Source organism: Hyaena hyaena, unplaced genomic scaffold (genome assembly GCF_003009895.1).
Source record: "Hyaena hyaena isolate Hyena2069 unplaced genomic scaffold, ASM300989v1 scaffold_1315, whole genome shotgun sequence".
Lineage (NCBI taxonomy): Eukaryota > Metazoa > Chordata > Mammalia > Carnivora > Hyaenidae > Hyaena > Hyaena hyaena.
In genome coordinates, this window is record NW_024081948.1 from 21,953 (window position 1) to 32,738 (window position 10,786).

Genomic DNA, 10,786 nt, shown 5'->3' on the forward strand with positions numbered 1-10,786 from the left:
ATCTCACAGTTCGTGGGTTCGAACCTCACATTGGGCTACTGCTGTCAGTGCAGAGCCTGTTTTGCTTCAGATCCTCTGTCCCCATCTCTTTGCCCCCCCCCCCCCCGTCAAAAATGAATAAAAAACATTTAGGGGACCCTGGGTGGCTCATTTGGTTAAGAGTCTAACTTCAGCTCAGGTCATGATCATATGGTTTGTGAGTTCAAGCCTTGTGTTGGGCTGTTAGCATAGAGCCGCTTCAGATTCTCTATCCCTTCTCTCTTTGCCCCTTCCCTGCTCTGCTTCCTCTCTCTCCCACACAAAATAAACAAACATTAAAAAATTTAAAAAACATTAAAAATAAAGAACTTACTAGATTAAATTGCACATTGCCCCGGAAAGAGAAAACATTTAATAAATATCTCTAGGTTGAACTGTGTGCTTAATATTCAATAGAATCATAAATATCTAGGAAACAAAAGAGGAATATAATTTGATTCCTTGTTTTAGAGAAAGTGAAAGTGTAATACACTCAAGTGAAAAGTGCTATTTGCAATTGGAGGAAAATCCAAATTCTCTCTTTCCAATCCACTATGGTTCAAGGACTGGGTTTATAGATTCAATCTGTTACTTACTATCACCTTGGGCAAGTTACTTAACCTTCTCAGCTTAAATTTTCATATCTATTAATTGAGAAAAGTAATATCATGTATCTTATATAATATCCTGGTAATTGAGTAAACTGATATATTTAAATTATTTACAAAAGTGGCACTTAATATACTCTCAAGAAATGCTCATTGCAATAACTTCTACATCTGTTATTACTAATAGTTTTACTTACCATGCACAATTCAAAACTCTATTGTTTAATTTCATTTTATTTTTCTCACAATAGCCATGTAAAGTTGAAACTCATTATTAAAATATTTTAGATATTTACACAGTATTAAATCATCCCAGTTGCATTAATTTTTCATTGTATGTTTAATCATGTTTTTAATATCTTGAGATCCTTATTTTTCTTCACATATATATTCTTTGATAGAATAGGATTTTGAGAAGATATTTGATAAAAGGAAGAGACTAACATATATTAGTATTTTTATTTTGAAAATATTTTAGACAACATAGATTAATTTTCACCATTTTGAAGCACAGATGGCACTTCTGATTATGTTGAGGTATGTATGTCTCACCACCGAAAACTTCACTTGCAGTAACAATATTTTTTAAGTTTAGTATAATATAGGACTTAATAAGCATATTGTCATTTTTCTACAGAAATTAATAGTAGAAATATTGAATATTCTTAGTATATCTGCTAAGCATATTCTTATATACCTTTCAAATATCTGCATTGTTTTCTAGAGATAACTTGTATATGGATTAGAGAATACATAACACCAAGTCATTTATATTCAGTTTATTATTTTATTTTAAATTTTTTAATGTTTATTATTTTTGAGACAGATAGAGTGCAAGCAGGGGAGGAGCAGTGAGAGAAGGAGACATAGAATCTGAAGCAAGTTCCAGGCTCCACACTGTCAGCACAGAGCCGAATGTGGGGCTTGAATTCATAGACCTTGAGATCATGACCTGAGCTGAAGTTGGCTGCTTAACCGACTGAGCCTCTCCAGTTTATTATTTTAAAATAGACAAACCTTCATATAGTGAAAAGCAATTGTATCTTTTATATACATATATATATCTTATATCACTGTATGTCATAAAACATAAAGTAATGTGAATTAGCCTTCTATTATATGATTATGTTGATAGATTCAAATTTCTAAAGCTGCCGTTAACTTGCAAGTGAAATATTAGTTATTACAATGACCTAGGGATGATTATTTATATTTATTGTTCTTGGATTTGTTTTTAAATTAACTTTTAATATAGTTAATAAGGGAATATTATTTAACAGTTACATTATTAGAATTTCAAACTACCTTACTATGCATGTATTAACCTACATATGAGCAAAATTTCAAGTCACATGATACTTTTTTCTTTCTTTTTTTTACTATTTTATTTATTTCTGAGAGAGAGAGCGAGGGAGAGAGAGAGAGTGTGAGAGCAGGGGAGTGTCAGAGAGAGAGGGAGATACAGAATCTGAAACATGCTCCAGGCTCTGAGCTAGCTGTCAGCACAGAGCCCGACGTGGGGCTAGAACCCACTAACCGTGAAATCATGACCTGAGCTGAAGTTGGATACTTAACTGACTGAGCCACCCAGGCGCCATTTTTATATTTTTTGATACTTTTTTAATCTTTCTATTTTCTTTTGTTGGTTTGCTTTTAGTAGACTAATTTATAGTACCCTTTAAATATATTAGAAAAGAAAAATAGCCTATTATATTTATACATTTTTACTATTGCTAGCACTCTGGTCATTTCTGTAGCTATAGATATCTATCCAACATAATTTCACCTAGCCTAAACAAGCCTTCCTTTAGCATTTTTTAAGTGTATTCTTTATATCTGGCAAAATTTTTCTCTCAACTTTTTACTAAAAATTTAAATCATTTTGGAAAGATATTTTTGCTAGATATAGAATTATACATTAGCAGTTTAATTTTCTTCTGGCTTCATTGGGTAATTAACAGTCATTTTATCACTATTTGCTGGTATGCAATGTATATTTTTATTTGACATTTTTAGGTTTTTCTCTTTATTATTGATTTTTAGCATACTTTGGTCTGGTTTTATTTATATTAATTCTGCTTAGAGTTTGCTGAGGTTATATGTATATATATATATATATATATACATATATTATATATATATAATATTTATATATACATGTGCACATGACACAATGTGCCCGTACAACAAAAAGTTACTAAAAATTTAAAAAATATATATGTGTATAAATGTTTATTTATTTTCAAGAGAGAGACAGAGCACAAGTGTGGGAGGGGCAGAGAGAAAGGGAGACAGAGAATCCAAAGCAGGCTTCAAGCTCTGAGCTGTCAGCATAGAGCTCTACATGGGGCTGGAACCCATGAACCCTGTGATCATGACCTGAACTGAGGTTGGACACCTAACCGACTGAACAACCCAGGTGCCCCAAGATCTGTTTGATATTTTTAATATAATTTGGAAATTTTTCAGCCAGTATCTCTTTGAATTTTTAGTCCTATTTTATTTCTCCTTTCCTTCTAGGATTCCAATTATACATATGTTTGCTTACTTTATATCCACAGATTACTGATGGTTTGTTCATTCATTCAATTTTTTTGATTTGGATCATTTACATTGACTTATCTCCAAGTTCATTAATCTGTTCTTCTGTTGTTACTGATGCTGTTAATCCCATTCAATTATGTTTAATTTCAAATATTATATTTTTTAATTTTAGGATTTTCACTTAGTTTAAAATATTTTAATCTCTAAAATTTTCCTAATTCCTACCCCTATCTTTTTTATGCTATTTCCCATAGATTCTTTAATATATTTCTTATAATTACTTTAAACTTTCTGTCTGCTAATTCTACCATTTGGATTATCTATTAGATCATATCTATTGGCCTCTCCCTCCCATTTGCTATAGGTTATTTTTACCTGTGTGTGTGTGTGTGTGTGTGTGTGTGTGTGTGTGTATTTATATATATATATATTTCTAGTAACATTTTGTTGTACATGGCACATTGTGAATGATATATGTGGAGAATCTGGATTCTATTAACTATTCTCTATATAACGTTGAGTTGTAATAGCTTACTTGCAGATAACATTGGCCTTGTAAAACTTGGTTTTAAGTTTTATAGGGGGAATAGATTTTTATTTTGCCCATTTTCTAGAATAAAAACCTTGGTCTTAGAATATGGTTCTGGGACGCCTGGGTGGCTCAGTTGATTAAGCGTCTGACTTCAACTCAGGTCATGATCTCACAGTTCGTGGGTTTGAGGCCCGCGTGGGGTTCTGTGCTGACAGCTCAGAGCCTGGAGTATGCTTCGGATTCTGTGTCTCCATCTCTTTCTGACCCTCCCCTGTTCACACTGTCTCTCTCTCTCAGAAATAAATAAAACATTATAAAAAATTTTTAAAATATGAAAAAAATTCTTATTCCTAAAGTGTGGCATATCCAGTGTTTCAATGGAAGGGATGAAGCAAACAGTTGACACTGAAGTCTCAAAAATTAAACTTTAGAATCTAGCATTCCAATGTTAAGCAGCTAACTGAATCAGGCTTTAAAACTATTTCTCTGCTCCTTTTCTCCTGCGTGGGATTCTCACAGCAATCTTATGCAGTTAAAACTTACAGGAGTGTCACACGGATGTACAACAACTCTCTGGTTCCCTCTTTGTGGAAAACTTCCTCCTTTTTATTTTCTGAATGTTCTTGTAGGATGAAGTTCTGACTTATTTTACTAGCATGCAATTAGAATTTCAAAAAGATTGGTCAGAATGTGTGTGTGTGTGTGTGTGTGTGTGTGTAAAAATGAAACCAATAATTTCTCAAATTTGAGGTGAAATGAACTCATAGATATCCAGGAAGTTCAGTAAATCCCAAGCATGAGAAACACCTAGAAAGCCATGGATAAGCTCATCATAGTAATGATGAAAAAAAAAAAAATTAAAGCACAAATCTTAAAAGAATCAAGAATGAATATAAATAATATATACAAGGGAATATATATTTCCACAGAAATCTTACATATCAGAAGGTAATGGAATGATATCTTTAAGGAGCTAAGGGAAAAATGGTCAATCCAGAATTCTGTTTCCTTCAAGAATTATTTTTTATAAATAAAACTGACCTTAACAATAGATCTGGGGAACACAGCTGTAATTTTGCAGCTGGATCCAATCAGAATAAATGGTCCTAACTGATACATAGATAGATAAATAAATAAATAAATAAATACAAGTGAAATCATAATATTTTTATGAGAAATAAAATAAAATTAATGTAATTTGTCATATTCTGAGAAATATAAACTCATATTGTGAGAAATAAAATAAAGAAATTTCTTTATACTGAAGGGAAATAATAGCAGTTTGGAAGTTAGGTCTACAGGAAGGAATTCAGTTTCAGAAATGGTAAAAATATGAGTTTTTTCCTCTATTAAAAGCAATTACTTATTTGATGATGAAATAATATGTACTCTGTGTTTTTTTCCATATATCAAAGTAAAATAAATGACAAAAATAGTTCTAAGGGGTGAAGAAATTAATAAACATATGCTATTGTGGACTTCTTCAAAATTAAAGTTTTATAATATTGTGTGAAGGCACACTGGAAAAGTTAAAACTTCAGGCCATAATTCATAAAGCTTTAAATAAATCAAACAAAGAGTTATAGGGAAAAAATATCTGAAATACTAAAAATACTTAATTAATCTAGAATGATCCAGGAAAGATGGAACAAGAGAATGAAAACAGATGGGACAAATAATAACATATAACAAGATGATTGGCTTAAACCCAACTATCTTAATATAATATAAAAATGCAAATTGACTAAATATTCCAAATAAAAACTAAGATTGTATGTTTGTAAAAATACAAAAAGCAAAGTTCATCTACATGCTTATTATAAGAGAAGAGCTTTAGTGTATAAAATGAAAATGAAGCAAAACATCTCATGCAAACACTTCATAAGGATGTTTCTATGTAAAAATCAGAAAAAGTAGATTCCAAGACAAAGAGTATTATAAAAGAAAAAAGATGACATTTTACAGTGATAAGAGGGTCAGTTTATCAAGAAAAGGTAATAATCTTTAATGTTTATCCAGTAATAACAGAGCTTCAATGTACTTAAAGAAAAGTTTTACAGAAGTAATGGAACAAAAACACAAGTAAATTTAAAATTTAAATATTCTTCTCACAGTAATTAGAATGAGAAGACAGAGTTAAATAAGAATATCAAAGTTCTGACATCATTATCAACCATCTTGACCTGACAGCACTATATACAAATTTAAAGCACTATACTCAACTTGCTAGGAAGAGATTTTGTTTTATTAATACACATGAAACACTAAATGAAATAGACATCATGGAAGACTCTGTAACAAGACTATAAATACATTTCAAAGGATTTAAATTATACAGAATGTATTTTATAACTATAAATGAATTCAATTAGAAATCGATACAAAAAGTATCTAGAATACCCCAAATAGATAGGAATAAAGTCAAGCAATTCTAAATAATCCATAGATCCAATAATAAACAAGGTAAATTTAAAAATAATCTTAATGAAATAATAATGAAAATACAACAGAGCAAAAATTGTAGGATCTCTATGTATTTATCTAAAAGAGTGCATGGTGGTGGTGGGGGGGAATGAGTGTTTTAGCTTTAAACCTTATAAGTTAAAACCTCAACTTACAAGTTATCCTTATAAGTTAAAATACTTATACAAGAAATAAGAATCTAAGTGTCCACTTACAATGCTAAAACAGGAGAAAATTAAACTCAAAGGAAATTACAGGGAGGAAATAATAAACTGTGAGTGGAAAGCAATAAACTGTGCAAATAATATACAAAAATCATATAGCCAAATTTTGGTTCTTTGAAAGATTAATGAAATTGATCTGTAGTAAAGCTGATTAAGAAGAGAGACAGTCCAGTGCAAGAAATTTAGAAGCAGTTCACAATGACCCCTTTTCTTAGGTCAAGTTGCCTAGTAAATTCATGAATTAATTGATTTCTAGGGCTGGTACTTTAGTTTTAAGGCTGTGCTCATGATTTAAATTGACATTAGGACTTTGAGTAACTCCATAAAAACTAGTAAAGGTAACAGGAATTTTGGTAAGTTCTCGTCTAGAGCACAGGATAAGTAAATACTTTATGAGCAGGTTGAATGATACAGTGAGCAACTCAAAGTTGTTTAATATATGTTGTGTCTAATGAGTCCTACATATACTAGCCTTCAAACATAGTTTCATACAATAGCATTTTTCAAAGTGAAGGTTATGTACATCAGGAATTTTGACTTTTTTACACAGAAAATTTTTGATTAAAAAAATAGATCTCTAGCATATTAGAGTACTTAGTTGACAGCAAATGCTTTATAATTCATGAAAAAATAAATTTCAGTATTTTAACTAATAAATATTTTCAATGTGTTGTTAAATATTTTTATTTTTAAAACATTTTAAAGTTTTTTTTTATTTTGAGAGAGTGAGAGAGCGTGAGTGCGCACATGCAAGTGGGAGAGGGGCAGAGAGAGAAGGAGAGAGAGAATCCCAAGCAGGATCCTCACTGTCAGAGCAGAGCCTGACGTGGGACACCGTCCCACAACTGTAAGATCACTGAGCCAAAATCAAGAGCCAGACCCTTAACCGGCTGAGGCACCCAGGAGCCCCTAACCAATTTTCGATTTTAATACAAACTTAGATTCAGATGTTTTTGTAATTTACTTATTTCTTTTCAGTATTTGTAACAATTTGTGCAAAATTCTTATGGCTGCAATCGTTTTGAAAGACTACTAAGACAAAATTCCTTATCTGTAAATAGCTTTCTTAATTTGATATATTTTTTCTTTCTATAACTACTTCCAATCACTAGACGATAAGGTTTCTTTTATACTCCTCCGTGGTGCTCTTAGCTCTTTTCTTCTCTAGAGCTAAAATTCTTGCTGGAGTCTAAGCATTCACATGCATTTAGACATTTCTAGGGAGTGAAATGTATTGCTTCTGGGGATAATATTATTCTAATTAGGAAAAATTGGTTGCAAAAATGTGGTTCAAAGACCAGTATGAGAAAGGAGGAATGACTCTACATTAGAATTGAGTTAGTTATTCAGAACTCCCTTCCCCTAACCTCCCCCCCTGCCCCATAGATTTATGTTGAGTCTTTAAGGCCTGTAATTAACAATTGAGTAAAAGCTCAAACATCTCCTTGGGACATTGAGAGCACAAGGCGGCCATGGAACTGGTGCCAGCAGCTTCGGCAGCAATAGAAGTCACTGCCAGCTGCTTTGGCAGCAACATAAAATAATGCCTCAAGGTAGACATCAGCATTGTCCACACGAAACATCAGCAACCTCAGAGTCTGACAGGTTCCCGCAGAATGCCCAGGGGAAATGATTAACAGTGTGCTAGGGGTTTGTGGGGTGGGAGTGGAGGCAGTTAGCACACTAACTGGATTCCAGTAGGAGTCCTCCAATGAAAATAGGTGAACTGCCTCCTGAAAAGTTCTAGGATTCACCAGGAGTCATTTGAGACCAGCCTAAAGTTACAATTTAACAAGAAGGCTTGAACCAGAGGAATATTTCTTGATAATATTAGTGAAACCTGTTTTTACTCTCTTAATGCTTAATATGATTTTACTCCATTGATGTGGCTCAGAAACTATGACGAATTCCAGTCCTCTATCCGGGGATTATAGCCGCTGAATCTTCTTGCTAGTCCCAAGGACATAATTCCCAGTCATCAGGAGGAACTCCCTTTTTACCACCAATAATCTAACTGATTGCTATTTAATGGCTTATGGTTAATATAAATATTTTTCCGAAAAATGAGTGTTGCCCTAAAGTTTTATTCTTTTTTAATATCACCTAATGAACACTTGCGATAGGTCTGTGATTGTCAACATACACAATTCTAACAACTCATATGCTATTTTATTTTGCAATCAAAGCAAAACTTTAACAAAGACTATCTAAAATATTTAAAATGAAAACTTCTTCAAAATATGTACAGTCATTTTAAGAAAGCCAGAAAAATGATTCATACCAAATCAGAATCTGAATTACCTTTCAGTGAAGATGTGTGTCTATAATAGAGGCAAAACCAGGATATGGAGCCTAGGGTTTAACAAACACAGATGCTTAGTCTGTGAATCATGCATACTCCTATGCAGCTATGTCCTAATCATGGGCTGTGTTTTTCATTTAGATCAATGTGCACATATTGGACGTGTTGCTAAATAGTTTAAAGATATTTAACACATATTTTAATGACATCAATGATTTTCTATATCAAAATTTTCAAGTAGGCCATTTAACAAGGAAAATGGAATACATGCAAATGTACTTGAAATATTTTCACTAAAGGGTAGATTATCCAACTATTACATGACATGCATGCGGAAGACAACTTTCCTATCTGTTTCCAACACCCCAGGTTTAAAGGGAGGTAATAAGAGTGGTTTAGAATTTTAAAGTGTTTCTGATATCTCCAGGTCAACTAACACAAGTTAAACGTGTTTCTGATATTTCCAAGTCAACTAACACAAGTTAAACAGAAATTAAACAACACATTCACTTCAAATATTAGGTCTCTCTAAGAATACAGGAGTGATGGACAGCATTAACATGATTCCCAAGGCAACAAATGAGCAATACTTCAGCATTTATGGAAGAAAATAATGTGTACATATAAAGCTCAGAGATCCTTATTTCTGCACCATTTGTACTATCTTTCAATCATATCGAAGTTCTGAAGTAAGAGCCTCCTTTAAACTGAAAATGAAGGGAGTCAGATGTGTGGAATGCATACAGAGGCATACAGATGTGTGCCTGACAGAGATCCCTCATTCTATGTTAATTCTGAATATAATTTTCAATAAAGGTATTTTTCACTTTTCCCCTTTTTTTAAATCTTATGTGAAATGTGTGTTTGGAGGATTTCTTTAACTTTATGTCTCATTTCTATGGCACTCCAAGGCAAATGTTCCATTTCTCATTGTCTTCAGTAGAATTTATGTCCTTTGTAAATGGTCCTGACTAGATTCCTGGGGTTTGTCACCCCCTTTCTGATTGCTAGGATGATCTGTCGCTGGCCAGGTATTTCCGCTTCCCCTTAGGCTAACTCTACCATAGAGGTCTGGATTTTTCATACTCGTCTGATCTCAGCACTGATTCCTAAACAAGACCTTTTATTAATATTTATGTCTTATCCAGACAGACACTTTGTTTGGAGGAATGAAGGACTGTAGTGAATAATCATTACCCATCTGGGTAATGATTCACATTTCTCATCTCTGAAGTTTGAGAAAAGCCTTGAAGTTTGCCCAGCACATATGTAATGTTAGCCTGAGGGATTATATTGACTTTAATCATCCTAGGTAAAACTGAGGTTCACGCTCTCAAGGAAATCCTATTTGAACAACTGAACTAAGATTATAAATGCTTTACTAGTTTTGACTTGAGGATACTATTAAGACAATCAGTATTGTACATAATTCAAGAATTTACAAGTATATTCTATGCTGCATAATTTTCCTAATAGTAAATTGTAGATGTTTTTCTCTGTTAATTAGACTTATAAATTTTACTTTTTTTTTTCAGAATAAAACCATGATTTTTCTAGTCTTTTTACATGCTAATCAGTGAGTAGCTATGCCATTGTAGATGAAAGATGCTTAACTAAAAGCCAAGGCACCTGGATTCTAATTCTTCTCTTCCTCATAATTCACCATCTGGCCTTGGGTAGGTCATTTCACCTCCCTAGGCTTTGTTTTCCTCATCTGTAAATTGATAATTAAGTTTGGATATTATCTATTGTTCCTTCCATCTAAAATACCTTTTTTAGGCATCAGAATTGGCAAAGAGGAAGTCAAACTTTCACTCTTCACAGATGACATGATACTCTACATCGAAAACCCGACAGACTCCACCAGAAGCCTACTAGAACTGATTCAAGAATTCAGCCAAGTTGCAGGGTACAAAATCAACGTACAGAAATCCGTTGCATTTTTATACACCAACAATGAAGCAACAGAAAGAGAAATCAAGAAACTGATCCCATTCACAATTGCACAAAAAACCATAAAATACCTCGGAATAAACCTAACCAAGGATACAAGAGATCTGTATGATGAAAACTATAGAAAACTTATGAAGGAAAT